Here is a 16,608-nt window from a genome sequence, read left to right as displayed (position 1 = left end):
ACATGCATATGTTGACACAAGCGGGTGTATAGCTATTTACAGACTGGTAATTTATTGTTGAAATGACCTGACGAAGGTCCTAGTGCAGGGGTTGTCAACCTTTTCTTGCCCAGGGACCCCCTCTCAGGCAAACCGGTGACCCAGGGATCCCCTCTCAGGCAAACCGGCGACCCGGGGACCCCCTCTCAGGCAAACCGCTGACCCAGGGACCTCCTCTCAGACAAACCGCCGACCCAGGGACCCCCTCTCAGGCAAACCGCCGACCCAGGGACCCCTCTCAGGCAAACCGGCGACCCAGGGACCCCCTCTCAGGCAAACCGCCGACCCAGGGAACCCAAAAATGTGCTGTCTTGTCTTATCGTATGATGGTGAACGATAATGGCGGAAGTAGTCAACAGTAGTCAACATTTTAAAATCAATTGATTTAGTAGATAGTTTTTCATTATTTTGACCTCCCCACATAATAATTGGAAGAGGAAGTGTAAACTCTAACATAACCTATTAGCTAGGTAACTCTAAAAACATTTTCGCTAAGAGCAGCTGTTTAGCTTGTTAAACAAAGGTTAGCCAAGTGTAGGCAAAAATGAATGTCCAAGTCAAGAAAGCTCAGCAGCAGTCAGTGGCACTTGCCACACTGGTAACCTATTCACATGAGCTTTTTCAAAGCCTATGTCACATACTTCAGGTGGTTGTCTGTAGCTTGACTGTCTGTAGTGGATGTCTGTAGCTTGACTGTCTGTAGTAGGTGTCTATAGCGTGACTGGTTTAGGTGGGTGTCTGTAGCTTGACTGTCTGTAGTGGTTTTATGTAGCGTGACTGTCTGTAGTGGGTGTCTGTAGCTTGACTGTCTGTAGTAGGTGTCTATAGCGTGACTGGTTTAGGAGGGTGTCTGTAGCTTGACTGTCTGTAGTAGGTGTCTATAGCGTGACTGGTTTAGGTGGGTGTCTGTAGCTTGACTGTCTGTAGTGGGTGTCTATAGCGTGACTGGTTTAGGAGGGTGTCTGTAGCTTTACTGTCTGTAGTAGGTGTCTATAGCGTGACTGGTTTAGGTGGGTGTCTGTAGCGTGACTGTCTGTAGTGGGTGTCTGTAGCTTGACTGTCTGTAGTGGGTGTCTGTAACGTGACTGTCTGTAGTGGGTGTCTGTAGTGTGACTCTCTGTAGTGGGTGTCTGTAGTGTGACTGTCTGTAGTGGGTGTCTGTAGTGTGACTCTCTGTAGTGGGTGTCTGTAGCGTGACTGTCTGTAGTGGGTGTCTGTAGCTTGACTGTCTGTAGTGGGTGTCTGTAGCTTGACTGTCTGTAGTGGGTGTCTGTAGCATGACTGTCTGTAGTGGGTGTCTGTAGCCTGACTGTCTGTAGTGGGTTTCTGTAGCGTGACTGTCTGTAGTGGGTGTCTGTAGCATGACTGTCTGTAGTGGGTGTCTGTAGCTTGACTGTCTGTAGTGGGTGTCTGTAGCGTGACTGTCTGTAGTGGGTGTCTGTAGAGTGACCAGTTTAGGTGTGTGTCTGTAGTGTGACTGTCTGTAGTGGGTGTCTGTAGCTTGACTGTCTGTAGTGGGTGTCTGTAGCTTGACTGTCTGTAGTGGGTGTCTGTAGCGTGACTGTCTGTAGTGGGTTTCTTTAGCTTGACTGTCTGTAGTGGGTGTCTGTAGCGTGACTGTCTGTAGTGGGTGTCTGTAGCCTGACTGTCTGTAGTGGGTGTCTGTAGCTTGACTGTCTGTAGTGGGTGTCTGTAGCATGACTGTCTGTAGTGGGTGTGTGTAGCTTGACTGTCTGTAGTGGGTGTCTGTAGCGTGACTGTCTGTAGTGGGTGTCTGTAGAGTGACCAGTTTAGGTGGGTGTCTTTAGTGTGACTGTCTGTAGTGGGTGTCTGTAGCTTGACTGTCTGTAGTGGGTGTCTGTAGCTTGACTGTCTGTAGTGGGTGTCTGTAGCGTGACTGTCTTTAGTGGGTGTCTGTAGCTTGTCTGTCTGTAGTGGGTGTCTGTAGTGTGACTGGTTTAGGTGGGTGTCTGTAGCTTGACTGTCTGTAGTAGGTTTCTATAGCGTGACTGGTTTAGGTGGGTGTCTGCAGTTTGCCTGTCTGTAGTGGGTGTCTGTAGCTTGACTGTCCGTAGTGGGTGTCTGTAGCTTGACTGTCTGTAGTGGGTGTCTGTAGTGTGACTGTCTGTAGTGGGTGTCTGTAGTGTGACTGTCTGTAGTGGGTGTCTGTAGCGTGACTGTCTGTAGTGGGTGTCTGTAGCTTGACTGTCTGTAGTGGTTGTCTGTAGTGTGACTGGTTTAGGTGGGTGTCTGTAGCTTGACTGTCTGTAGTAGGTGTCTGTAGCGTGAGTGGTTTAGGTGGGTGTCTGTAGTGTGACTGTCTGTAGTGGGTGTCTGTAGCTTGACTGTCTGTAGTGGGTGTCTGTAACGTGACTGTCTGTAGTGGGTGTCTGCAGTGTGACTCTCTGTAGTGGGTGTCTGTAGCGTGACAGTCTGTAGTGGGTGTCTGTAGCTTGACTGTCTGTAGTGGGTGTCTGTAGCGTGACTGTCTGTAGCGTGACTGTCTGTAGTGGGTGTCTGTAGCGTGACTGTCTGTAGTGGGTGTCTGTAGCTTGACTGTCTGTAGTGGGTGTCTGTAGCATGACTGTCTGTAGTGGGTGTCTGTAGCTTGACTGTCTGTAGTGGGTGTCTGTAGAGTGACCGGTTTAGGTGGGTGTCTGTAGTGTGACTGTCTGTAGTGGGTGTCTATAGCTTGACTGTCTGTAGTGGGTGTCTGTAGCATGACTGTCTGTAGTTGGTGTCTGTAGCCTGACTGTCTGTAGTGGGTGTCTGTAGCGTGACTGTCTGTAGTGGGTGTCTGTAGCATGACTGTCTGTAGTGGGTGTCTGTAGCTTGACTGTCTGTAGTGGGTGTCTGTAGCGTGACTGTCTGTAGTGGGTGTCTGTAGAGTGACCGGTTTAGGTGTGTGTCTGTAGTGTGACTGTCTGTAGTGGGTGTCTGTAGCTTGACTGTCTGTAGTGGGTGTTTAGCTTGACTGTCTGTAGTGGGTGTCTGTAGTGGGTGTCTGTAGCTTGGCTGTCTGTAGTGGGTGTCTGTAGCTTGACTGTCTGTAGTGGATGTCTGTAGCTTGACTGTCTGTAGTGGGTGTTTGTAGCGTGACTGTCTGTAGTGGGTGTCTTTAGCTTGACTGTCTGTAGTGGGTGTCTGTAGCATGACTGTCCGAGGTGGGTTTCTGTAGCTTGACTGTCTGTAGTGGGTGTCTGTAGAGTGACCGGTTTAGGTGGGTGTCTGTAGTGTGACTGTCTGTAGTGGGTGTCTGTAGCGTGACTGTCTGTAGTGGGTGTCTGTAGCTTGACTGTCTGTAGTGGGTGTCTGTAGTGTGACTGGTTTAGGTGGGTGTCTGTAGCTTGACTGTCTGTAGTAGGTGTCTATAGCGTGACTGGTTTAGGTGGGTGTCTGCAGTGTGACTGTCTGTAGTGTGTGTCTGTAGCTTGACTGTCTGTAGTGGGTGTCTGTAGCTTGACTGTCTGTAGTGGGTGTCTGTAACTTGACTGTCTCTAGTGGGTGTCTGTAGTGTGGACCTCTGTAGTGGGTGTCTGTAGCGTGACTGTCTGTAGTGGGTGTCTGTAGCTTGACTGTTTGTAGTGGGTGTCTGTAGCGTGACTGTCTGTAGTGGGTGTCTGTAGCTTGACTGTCTGTAGTGCGTGTCTGTAGCCTGACTGTCTGTAGTGGGTGTCTGTAGCTCGACTGTCTGTAGTGGGTGTCTGTACCATGACTGTCTGTAGTGGGTGTCTGTAGCCTGACTGTCTGTAGTGGGTGTCTGTAGCATGACTGTCTGTAGTGGGTGTCTGTAGCCTGACTGTCTGTAGTGGATGTCTGTAGCTTGACTGTCTGTAGTGGGTTTCTTTAGCTTGACTGTCTGTAGTGGGTGTCTGTAGCGTGACTGTCTGTAGTGGGTGTCTGTAGCCTGACTGTCTGTAGTGGGTGTCTCTAGCTTGACTGTCTGTAGTGGGTGTCTGTAGCATGACTGTCTGTAGTGGGTGTCTGTAGCCTGACTGTCTGTAGTGGGTGTCTGTAGCATGACTGTCTGTAGTGGGTGTCTGTAGTTTGACTGTCTGTAGTGGGTGTCTGTAGCGTGACTGTCTGTAGTGGGTGTCTATAGCGTGACTGGTTTAGGTGGGTGTCTGTATTGTGACTGTCTGTAGTGGGTGTCTGTAGCTTGACTGTCTGTAGTGGGTGTCTGTAGCTTGACTGTCTGTAGTGGGTGTCTGTAGCTTGACTGTCTGTAGTGGGTGTCTGTAACGTGACTGTCTGTAGTGGGTGTCTGTAGTGTGACTCTCTGTATTGGGTGTCTGTAGCGTGACTGTCTGTAGTGGGTGTCTGTAGCTTGACTGTCTGTAGTGGGTGTCTGTAGCTTGACTGTCTGTAGTGGGTGTCTGTAGCGTGACTGTCTGTAGTGGGTGTCTGTAGTGTGACTCTCTGTATTGGGTGTCTGTACCGTGACTGTCTGTAGTGGGTGTCTGTAGCTTGACTGTCTGTAGTGGGTGTCTGTAGCTTGACTGTCTGTAGTGGGTGTCTGTAGCGTGACTGTCTGTAGTGGGTGTCTGTAGCCTGACTGTCTGTAGTGGATGTCTTTAGCTTGACTGTCTGTAGTGGGTGTCTGTAGCATGACTGTCCGAGGTGTGTGTCTGTAGTGTGACTGTCTGTAGTGGGTGTCTGTAGCATGACTGTCTGTAGTGGGTGTCTGTAGCCTGACTGTCTGTAGTGTGAAGCAGCTTGCACCAGCCTGACCCTGTCCCCTTACTTGCAGATACTTAATCTGATTCTATTCAGTCTGACAATTGGTTTCATAACGCCAACCTGGCTGTCATTGCGTGTTAGGCAGTAATGGGCTGTAAACATTTGATTTGAGTGTAATTTATTCTGATGCTATGTCAAATAACTTCTCTTCTCTATAACTTCTCTATGTTCTAATTCTTATAAATTTTTTCCTTTCCTCCTATTTCCTTCAAAATACAGTATGACAGAAATAAATAATTTAGTGTCATATCCTAGCTGGCCAAAAGAGAAGTCTCTCCACACATGCATAGATGGTCAGGATGAGAAATCAATTTGCCGGACTGGACAAGTGTGATCTCTGTGCTGATGATCATGATGTCCTGATATAGATCTTAAGCGTAAATGTGCCCTAAATAGCCGGCAGATGACTCCCAAACCAAATGAAGCCACAGCATGGGCAGTCATGGGCGGATGTTTAAACCCCCTGTCACGCCCTGGCCATAGAGAGGCTTTTATTCTCTATTTTGGTTAGGCCAGGGTGTGACAAGGTTGGGCATTCTAGTTTCTTTATTTCTATGTTTTGGCCGGGTATGGTTCTCAATCAGGGACAGCTGTCTATCGTTGTCTCTGATTGGGAATCATACTTAGGCAGCCTTTTCCACACCTGTATTTTGTGGGTAGTTGTTTTCCGTATAGTTTATGCACCTTACAGAACTGTTTTGGTTTTCCCTCTTGTTTATTTTGTTAGAGTGTTTTGTGATCAAATAAAATCATGAACACTTACCACGCTGCGCTTTGGTCTGATCCTCATTACGACGAGAGCCATGACACCCCCTCACCCCAGTCGTGTTCCGCAGTTTCACTGCCCCCCCCCCCCCCCCCCCCCCCCCCCGCAAGGTCTGAGCAAACCCCTCCTCTCCAAATTGTATATACTGTATATATATTTATACACTGAACACATAAAGTGCTGAGGAATATTTCTGTCTGTAATAAAGTCCTTTTGTGGTGAAAAACTCATTCCAATTGGCTGGGCCTGGCTCCCCAGTGGATGGCTGCGCCCCTTCCCATTCATGTGAAATCCATAGATTAGGGCCTAATGAATTGAATTCAATTGACTGATTTCCTTCTATGAACTGTAACAGTAAAATCTTTGAAATTGTTACATGTTACATTTGTATATATTTGTATATATATATATATATATATATATATATGTATATATTTTGTGTTTTTTTGTTTGCAATTTTACCCCTTTTTCTCCCCAATTTTGTGGTATCCAATTGTTAGTAGCTACTATCTTGTCTCATCGCTCCAACTCCCGTACGGGAGAGACGAAGGTAGAAAGTCATGCGTCCTCCGATACACAACCCAACCAAGCTGCACTGCTTTTTAACACAGTGCGCATCCAACCCGGAAGCCAGCCGCACCAATATGTCGGAGGAAACACCGTGCACCTGGCAACCTTGGTTAGCGTGCACTGCGCCTGGCCCGCCACAGGAGTCGCTGGTGGGCGATGAGACAAGGATATCCCTACCTGCCAAACCCACCCTAACCCGGACGACGCTAGGCCAATTGTGCATTGCCCCACGGACCTCCCGGTCACGGCCGGTTGCGACAGAGCCTGGGCGCGAACCCAGAGTCTCTGGTGGCACAGCCCGTAACCACTGCGCCACCCAGGAGGCCCTACATTTATATTTTTGTTCAGTACATAAACTCAGCAAAAAAAGAAATGTCCCTTTTTCAGGAACCTGTCTTTCAAAGATAATTCATAAAAATCCAAATAACTTCACAGATCTTCATTGTAAAGGGTTTAAACACTGTTTCCCATGCTTGTTCAATGAACCATAAACAATGAATGAACACCTGTGGAAAGGTCGTTAAGACGCTAACAGCTTACAGACGGTAGGCAATTAAGGCCACAGTTATGAAAACTTAGGACACTAAAGAGGCCTTTCTGCTGACTCTGAAAAACACCAAAAGAAAGATGCCCAGGGTCCCTGCTCATCTGCGTGAACGTGCCTTAGGCATGCTGCAGAGAGGCATGAGGGCTACAGATGTGGCCAGGGCAATAAATTGCAATGTCCGTACTGTGAGACGCCTAAGACAGTGCTACAGGGTGACAAGATGGACAGCTGATCGTCCTCGCATTGGCAGACCACGTGTAACATCACACCTGCCGGAGAGGTACAGGATGACAACAACAAGCTGCCCAAGTTACACCAGGAACGCACAATCCCTCCATCAGTGCTCAGACTGTCCCCAATAGGCTGAGAAAGGCTGGACTGAGGGCTTGTAGGCCTCTTGTAAGGCAGGTCCTCACCAGACATCACCGGCAACAAAGTTTCCTATGGGTACAAACCCACCGTCGCTGGACAAGACAGAACTGGCAAAAAGAGCTCTTCACTGACGAGTCACGGTTTTGTCTCACCAGGGGTGATGGTCCGCGTTTATCGTCGAAGGAATGAGTGTTACACCGAGGCCTGTACTCTGGAGTGGGATCGATTTGGAAGTGGAGGGTCCGTCATGGTCTGGGGCGGTGTGTCACAGCATCATCGGACTGAGCTTGTTCTCATTGCAGGCAATCTCAATGCTGTGCGTTACAGGGAAGACATTCTCCTCCCTCATGTGGTACCCTTCCTGCAGGCTCATCCTGACATGACCCTCCAGCATGACAATGCCACCAGCCATACTGCTCATTCTGTGCGTGATTTCCTGCAAGACAGGAATGTCAGTGTTCTGTCATAGCCAGCGAAGAGCCCGGAACTCAATCCCATTGAACACGTCTGGGACCTGTTGGATTGGAGGGTGAGGGCTGGGGCCATTCCCCCCAGAAATGTCTGGGAACTTGCAGGTGCCTTGGTGGAAGAGTGGGGTAACATCTCACAGCAAGAACTGGCAAATCTGGTGCAGTCCATAAGGACGAGATGCACTGCTGTATGTAATGCAGCTGGTGGCCACACCAGATACTGATTGTTACTTTTGATTTTGACCCCCCCTTTGTTCAGGGACACATTATTCTGTTTATTTTAGTCACATGTCTGTGGAACCTGTTCAGTTTATGTCTCATTTGTTGAATCTTGTCATGTTGATACAAATATTTACACATGTTAAGTTTGCTGAAAATAAACACAGTTGACAGTGAGAGGACATTTCTTAGTTTGCTGAGTTTATATATATATATATATATATATATTGGTTTTATTTTTTTATTTTTTCTATGGGGAAACAATTCTACACATTTTGCCATGGACAAAGAGAAAAATGTGCAGTTTTATAGCTAATCTCATGCTTGCCTACACCTTTTGCCATGAGGCTGAGAGAAATGTTGCTGTTTTAAAGCGAATTACCTACAATTCTACTGATATTGCCAAGGGACAAAGAGAAACATTTGCAGTTTCATAGCTAACGTCCTGCTTGTCTACACATTTTGAAATGAGGCTGAGAAAATGTTGCTAATATCCTGCAATTCTACACATATTGCCATTGGGCAGAGAAAAATGTGCAGTTTTATAACTAATATCATGCTATTCTACACATTTTCCAATGAGGCTAAGAGAATTTAGCATGTTAAAGCTAATTTTCTGCTATTCTACACATTCCCCCCCCAGAGACTGTGGGCCCCATCTTGCGGCTGCAGGGAGGGTGAGGGCGGATACGCCAGTGCCCTGACCCATATGAGGTGTATCCACTACACCCCATCCAGTACATATGGTTCTTCTCAGCGTAGGTATGTGTAGATATGTACTCATGTCAAGTATGCATGCCTTATGATAATCAATACATATGACATGCCCATGACACCTCCTGACCGCCTTATGTAACTGTGGTGAAAACACCTGTCATGGACGCCCTGTGGTGCTCCGATCCCCATGCATGCATTTTCATCATCATTGAACTGCCTTGGGAGAAGATGGACCCACTTCTCAGGAATGTATACCCGGGTCCTTTTACAGGAGACAGAATGTAACGGGGTGCTTGAGGAAAAGTTCAGCCAGTCCTCGTCTGAGTCAGAAAGAGAGATAGGGAGAGAGAGAGCGAGAGAGAGAGAGAGAGAGAGAGACAAAGGAGGGAGTGGGTTGGACTTCCCCTGAGAGTCGGCGCGCGCTGGTTCAGACCGGTTCCTGTTTTCCCCTTTCCCTTCACTGACATGTAAATACCGGCCTGGCTTGCCGCCAGCATTAGTCACCATTCTGTCTTGTGAGAGAGAGAGAGAGAGTGAGAGAGAGAGAGTGAGAGAGAGAGAGAGAGAGAGAGAGAGAGAGAGAGAGAGAAGTAGAGAGACGCAAATTAAGTGAAGAGAGGCTCACATGAAGAGAGAGGGAGACAGAGAGGGATAGAGAAAGAGAGCGAAAGAGAGAGAGAGCAAGAGAGAGAGAGCAAGCCAACACCCACTCTGGCTCACAGCTCTCTAGACTACTCTCTTGTCGGTGGTTGGACACCGAAAGCAGCGATAAGGCTTCACACACACAGGGCTTCTGGGGTTGTTTGCAGAGAGGACAGGAGTTCTAGATGAAAACCCTGAAGCTGCACATCCTCCCTAGTCTGGGAGGGATTGAGGGCTTTTCAGACCGACGCCTCGGAAAAACTATTACTTTAGAGCAATTATAGCCAGTTTGATTAGTATCCCTTATTGTCCGAAACAAATAAAGGACTTTGCACTGTTGTGAAATTAACGTGACATGACCAATAAAAGGAATGTGAAAAAAAGGAGGAGTAGAACTCTCCTAGAATGTAAATATTGATATCGCCCCCTCTTCATGTTTCATGCGGCATTTGGGGTCTTATAGATAAGGTCTCGTGGTGATTATACATGTCTTGAGCAACAACAACAACAACAACAAAAATCCAAAGTAGCTTCAATGACCTGTGTGATGCACATACAGTGGGGAGAACAAGTATTTGATACACTACCGATTTTGCAGGTTTTCCTACTTACAAAGCATGTAGAGGTCTGTCATTTTTATCATAGGTACACTCCAACTGTGAGAGACGGAATTTAAAAAATCCAGAAAATCACAGTGTATGATTTTTAAGTAATTAATTTGCATTTTATTGCATGTCATAAGTATTTGATCACCTACCAACCAGTAAGAATTCCGGCTCTCACAGACCTGTTAGATTTTCTTTAAGAAGCCCTCCTGTTCTCCACTCATTACCTGTATTAACTGCACCTGTCTGAACTCGTTACCTGTATAAAAGACACCTGTCCACACACTCAATCAAACAGACCAAAACCTCTCCACAATGGCCAAGACCAGAGAGCTGTGTAAGGACATCAGGGATAAAATTGTAGACCTGCACAAGGCTGGGATGGGCTACTGGACAATAGGCAAGCAGCTTGGTGAGAAGGCAACAACTGTTGGCGCAATTATTAGAAAATGGAAGAAGTTCAAGATGATGGTCAATCACCCTCGGTCTGGGGCTCCATGCAAGATCTCACCTCGTTGGGCATCAATGATCTTGAGGAAGGTGAGGGATCAGCCCATAACTACATGGCAGGACCTGGTCAATGACCTGAAGAGAGCTAGGACCACAGTCTCAAAGAAAACCATTAGTAACACACTACGCCGTCATGGATTAAAATCCTGCAGCAAACGCAAGGTCCCCCTGTTCAAGCCAGCGCATGTCTAGGCCCGTCTGAAGTTTGCCAATGACCATCTGGGTGATCCAGAGGAGGAATGGGAGAAGGTCATGTGGTCTGATGAGACAAAAATAGAGCTTTTTGGTCTAAACTCCACTCGCCGTGTTTGGAGGAAGAAGAAGGATGAGTACAACCCCAAGAACACAATCCTAACCGTGAAGCATGGAGGTGGAAACATCATTCTTTGGGGATGCTTTTCTGCAAAGGGGACAGGACGACTGCACCGTATTGCGGGGAGAATGGATGGGGCCATGTATCGCGAGATCTTGGCCAACTACCTCCTTCCCTCAGTAAGAGCATTGAAGAGGGGTCGTGGCTGGATCTTCTAGCATGACAACGACACGAAACACACAGCCAGGGCAACTAAGGAGTGGCTCCGTAAGAAGCATCTCAAGGTCCTGGAGTGGCCTAGCCAGTCTCCAGACCTGAACCCAATAGAACATCTTTGGAGGGAGCTGAAAGTCCATATTGCCCAGCGACAGCCCCGAAACCTGAAGGATCTGGAGAAGGTCTGTATGGAGGAGTGGGCCAAAATCCCTGCTGCAGCGTTTGCAAACCTGGTCAGGAACAACAGGATGCGTATGATCTCTGTAATTGCAAACAAAGGATTCTCTACCAAATATTAAGTTATACTTTTCTGATGTATCAAATACTTATGTCATGCAATAAAAAGCAAATTAATTACTTAAAAATCATACTCTGTGATTTTCTGGATTTTTGTTTTAAATTCCGATGCAAGAAACCACTTTACAAAATAAAATCTACTATTATTACCTTAAAGAGAATTAGACAATGTAGGCTACCCCTCTGCCCATTAGCTTATTTGCATATTCAAGCCTGTCTCAAAATACAACACTACCCATTTAGTTTGCCAATGACACAACAGTGGTAAGCCTGGTCCCCGACAACCACAAGGCAGCCTATATGGAGGAGGTCCACAGAGACCTGTGGTGCCAGGACAACAACAACAACAACTTCTCCCTCAATGCGATCAAGACAAAGGAGATGATTGTGAACTACAGGAAAAGGAGGATCGAGCACACCCGCATTCTCATCAACAGGGCTGTAGTGGAACAGGTTGAAAGTTTCAAGTTCCTTGTTGTCCACATCACCAACAAACTAACATGATCCAAACACACCAAGACAGTCGTGAAGAGGGCACGACAAAACCTATTCCCCCTCAAGAGACTGAAAATATTTGGCATGGGTCCTCAAATCCTCAAAATATTCTACAGCTGCACCATCGAGAGCATCCTGACTGTTTGCATCACTGCCTGGTATGGCAACTGCTCGGCCTCGGACCGCAAGGCACTACAAAGTGTAATGCGTACAGCCCAGTACATCACTGGGGCCAAGCTTCCTGCCATCCATGACCTCTATACCAGGCGGTGTCAGAGGAAGGCCCTAAAAATTGTCAAAGACTCCAGCCACCCTAGTCATAGACTGTTCTCTCTGTTACTGCTTGGCAAGTGGTACCGGAGCGCCAAGTCTAGGTCCAAGAAGCTTCTAAACAGCTTCTACCCCCAAATCACAAGATTCCTGTACATCTAATCAAATGGCTACCCAAACTCTTTTACGCTGCTGCTACTCTCTGTTTATTATCTATGCATAGTCACTATAATAACTCTACCTACATGTACATATTACCTCAACTACCTTGACTAACCGGTGCTGCACATTGACTCTATACCAGTAACCCATGTATATTATTGTCATTTTACTGCTGCTCTTTAATAATTTGTTACTAATATTTCTTTTTTTGTTGTTGTATTTTTCTTGAAACTACATTGTTGGTTAAGGGCTTGTAAGTAAGCATTTCACTGTAAGGTTGTATTCGGCACATGTGTAAAATAACATTTGATTTTAATTAAGACATAAGCTTTTTACCTGAATACATGTTTTGTACTCTTGTAGGAATCAGAAACTCCCCATTGCCGACCTATATTTAGCTATAACTGGGCTAATAGCTCGCTAACGAGCAAAGAATATCAACCAATGTGCACACGCGCGGCACTCTGATATGAACTGATCTGAAAAGCGCATTCGCTCGCAGGTGACTGAAAGACCGCTCATGGGCTACCCCCGCCAATATAATTATACTCTGCTGCGCTCTGGCTCTCCCAACAACAAAATCATAGACTAAATCTTGCAAATATAGATTTGTTTTGGTTTTTAGCATTGAAAAGGGGCTGACATAATGTTGATTCGATCACAGAAAAAACAGTGATCTATATAGTGCAAATTAAATTGGGTGAACTCAGTGAAGTTCAATCACGCCTCTCTGCGTGGCGTGATAGTTCTTCTGCGCGGCAGTTTAGACTAGAGGGACCATTGCCAGTGAAGTGGCCTCAGCTGGGTTACACAATGTTACACAATTCAGCCAAGTTCCTCCGTTTTGCATGGAAAATGTATTTATTGCATGTTTTTGTACAAAGAATCCCTTTCCTGCTTGTCTGCTGTAAAAATACTTGGGGTTGGGTGGTGGAGATGGGGAGTGTGGAGTTGGGGGAGATTGAACAGACTGGACAATTGTCAGCTTCTAACCTCCTAAAGGGTAAAAAGAAAAAGAAAAACAAAAGTGTGATTCACTGAATTGAGGCCAAGAAGCATAAACTGGCTTCAAAATGGGGTTTATATAGTCCTAACTAACATCTCCCCTCTCTCCTTTGCTGACAGACTTTGTAGTGCAAACTCATTCCAATTATACAGACTTTAAGGATTAAAACATGACTGGTATCTGTTTACTACATTCCTCTTATCTGGTAGGACTATTTCTGCAGCTGAACAACATGTCTGCAGCTTCAGACAGACAGGGTTCAGCTGTCGAACACTAAGGGCCCAACCGGTAGAGCAGACCTGCAGGCAGCCAGGCCAGTTGCGTCAGACAACTGTTGTTATTGAGGGGTACTGATAATAACCAGTGTCAGCAGTCACATATTGACATGTTTAGTTGCAGCAAATCAAATGTATTTGTCACATGTGCCAAATACAACAGGTGTAGACTTTACCGTAAAATGCTTTCTTGTGAGCCTTTTCCCAACATTGCAGAGTTAAAAAAGTATGAAAAATTTGCACAAAAAAAGGAAATAGTAACACAATTAAATAACAACAACGAGGCTATATACAATAAGTACCCGTACCGAGTCAATGTGTAGGGGTACGAGGCAATTGAGGTAATTGAGGTAATATGCACATGTAGGAAGGGGTAAAAGTGACTAGGCAAATCAGGATAGACAATAAACAGAGTAGCATCGGTGTATGTGAAGAGTGTGAAATAGTGTGAAAGTGTGTCTGTGTGAGTGTGTGGCGTCAATATGCATATAAGTGTGGGTTTTATGTGTGTGAGCATATGGAGTGTGTGTGTGTGTGTGTGTGTGTGTGTGTGTGTGTGTGTGTGTGTGTGTGTGTGTTGGAGTGTCAGTGTAGTATGTTTGAGTAGTATCCGGTGAGTGTGCATAAAGCCAATGCAAGAGAATCAGTGCAAAAGAACGGGGTCAATATAAATAGTCAGGTACCCATTTTATTAACTGTTCAGCAGTGTAAGGGCTTAGGGGTAGAAGCTGTTCAGGAGCCTTTTGGTCCAAGACTTTACCCTCCGGTGGTGATGGTATTGGAGTCGTGCGTGGCCATCCAGTCGTGGGTGAATAGGGAGTACAGGAGGGGACTAAGAACCCACCCCTGAGCATGTCTCACTACTCATTCATTCTACTCATTATTCATGTACACACGACTGAGTTTGTACCGTATAATCTAAAGCTATGAAAGGGAATATGTCCCTATCGTCAGTGGGGGTTGTAAGGTTGCTCGGGGTTTAGGGGCTATTTAACTACTGTACTTTGTCTGGAACTTTCATCAGAAAAAGCATATTCATCCTCTCAAAGTTTTGCTTGAAATTTCAGGACATTAATGTCACAGCTGACAACAAACATCTACAGTAGTCAAACCACCACCCAACTAATTCTTTAACATTTGAAATCCTTTAATGAGGCCTTTGTTTCTATTTTCTCCCCAAGCAACCACCAGCAGCCGGCTTCATCCAGATCATCTCCTGGTTTCCATCCTCTCAGCACTTCAGGTTAACGAGGCCACTGGCCAACCCACTCCATCCGTAGTGAAAATACCATTGCCTCCAATAGGGCTGGCAAGTCTTGGGATAGGGAGAGAGCCTGTGTGTGTGTGTATTTGTGTGTGTGACTGCTGAGCGTGTATGTGTGTGTGTGAGTACGGTGAGGAGGCAATTGTGAAAGACTGCAATGTCACATGGATAAATAGTCGGCATAGCTCTCTGTTCCCTTCCTCCATCCCTCCCCCTATCCCCCCCCCTCTCTATCTACAACTCCAATAGTAATGCAGTACATGTCTCTCATCACCACAGCCAATCAGTGAGGGCTGAGCACAAAGGTACTTCCTGCTTAGTCAGAGAAACCAAAATGAATGGGTGAGCTTCCTGACCTCTTCCATAGAACAGCCCAAATGCAGTGGCACACACTGTTTATTCGCTGGTGTCCTTATAGAGATGCAGGTTGGCCCCATGTGCAGATCTAGGATCAAATTACCCCACTGTATCCTTACCATGACCATTAGGAGGTAAAATACAAATCTGAGATCAGTCCATGGGGGTAACAACATGTTTCACAAGTACAGTACCATTCAAAAGATTAGATACACCTACTCATTCTAGTTTTTTATTTTATTTTTACTATTACTGTTAAACAAATCAAAATATATGTTATATTTGAGATTCTTCAAAGTAGCCACCCTTTGCCTTGACAGCAGCTTTGCATACTCTTGGCATTCTCTCAACCAGCTTCATGAGTTAGTCACCTGGAATGCATTTCAATTAACAAGTGTGCCTTGTTAAAAGTTAAATAGTGGAATTTCTTTCCTTTGTTACATCTACTCCTGTCACGCCCTCTACTGCTCATCCTGTGTCTCCTTGACCTGACGCCACTCCCCCAGTACTCTCTCCCTCTCCCTCTCTCTCTCTGTGTGTGATTGTGTGGGCGGATGCCCCAACCCCTCTCGCTCCAGCCTCAGCCTCCGCACCTGGTTTCCTGCAGTCCACCCAAGCTTGCCCTGGCCTGCACTCCATCTTCCCCCTGTGTTTCAATTAATACCTTGTTTACTTCATCCCAGTTTCCTCGTCTGAGTCTGCTCTTGGGTTCCCCTGTTCCACTCCGCGTAACATCCTCCTTAATGCGTTTGAGTCAATCAGTAGTGTTGTGAGAAGGTAGGGGTTTTATACAGAAGAAAACCCTATTTGGTAAAATACCAAGTCCATATTATGGCCGTAACAGATCAAATACACAAAGAGAAATGACAGTCCATCACTACTTTAAGACACAAAGGACAGTGAATCCGGAAAATGCCAAGAACTTTTAAAGTTTCTTCAATTGCAGTCACAAAAACCATCAAGCGCTATGATGAAACTGTCTCTCATGAGGACCGCCACAGGAAAGGAAGACCCAGAGATAGCTCTTCTGCAGAAGACAAATTAATTAGAGTTACAAGCCTCAGAAATTGCAGCCCAAATAAATGCTTCACAGAGTTCAAGTAACAGACACATCTCAACATCAAATGTTCAGAGGAGACTGAGTGAATCAGGCCTTCATGGTCGAATTGCTGCTAAGAAACCACTACTACAGGACACCAATAAGAAGAAGAGACTTGCTTGGGCCAAGAAACACGAGCAATGGACATTAGACCGGTGGAAATCTCTCCTTTGGTCTGATGAGTCCAAATTTGAGATTTTTGTTTCCAAGCGCCGTGTTTATGTGAGATGCAGAGTGGAAGAACAGATGATCTCTGATATGTGGTTCCCACCGTGAAGCATGGAGAAGGAGGTGTGATTGCGTGGGGGGGCTTTGCTGGTGATTTATTTAAAATTCAAGGCACACTTAACCAGCATGGCTACCACAGCATTCTGCAAAGATACGTCATCCCATCTTGTCTGCACTTAGTGGGACTATGATTTGTTTTTCAACAGGACAATGAGCCATCACACCTCCAGGCTGTGTAAGGGCTATTTGACCAAAAATGAGAGTGATGGAGTGCTGCATTAGAGGACCTGGTCTCAACCCAATTGAGATGATTTGGGATGAGTTGGACCGCAGAGTGAAGGAAAAGCAGCCAACAAGTGCTCAACATATGTGGGAACTCCTTCAAGACTGTTGGAAAAGCAGCCGAGGTGTAGCTGGTTGAGAGAATGT

The sequence above is a fragment of the Oncorhynchus mykiss genome, chromosome 1, assembly GCF_013265735.2.
Source record: "Oncorhynchus mykiss isolate Arlee chromosome 1, USDA_OmykA_1.1, whole genome shotgun sequence".
Classification (NCBI taxonomy): Eukaryota; Metazoa; Chordata; class Actinopteri; order Salmoniformes; family Salmonidae; genus Oncorhynchus; species Oncorhynchus mykiss.
This window is presented reverse-complemented; position numbering follows the sequence as displayed.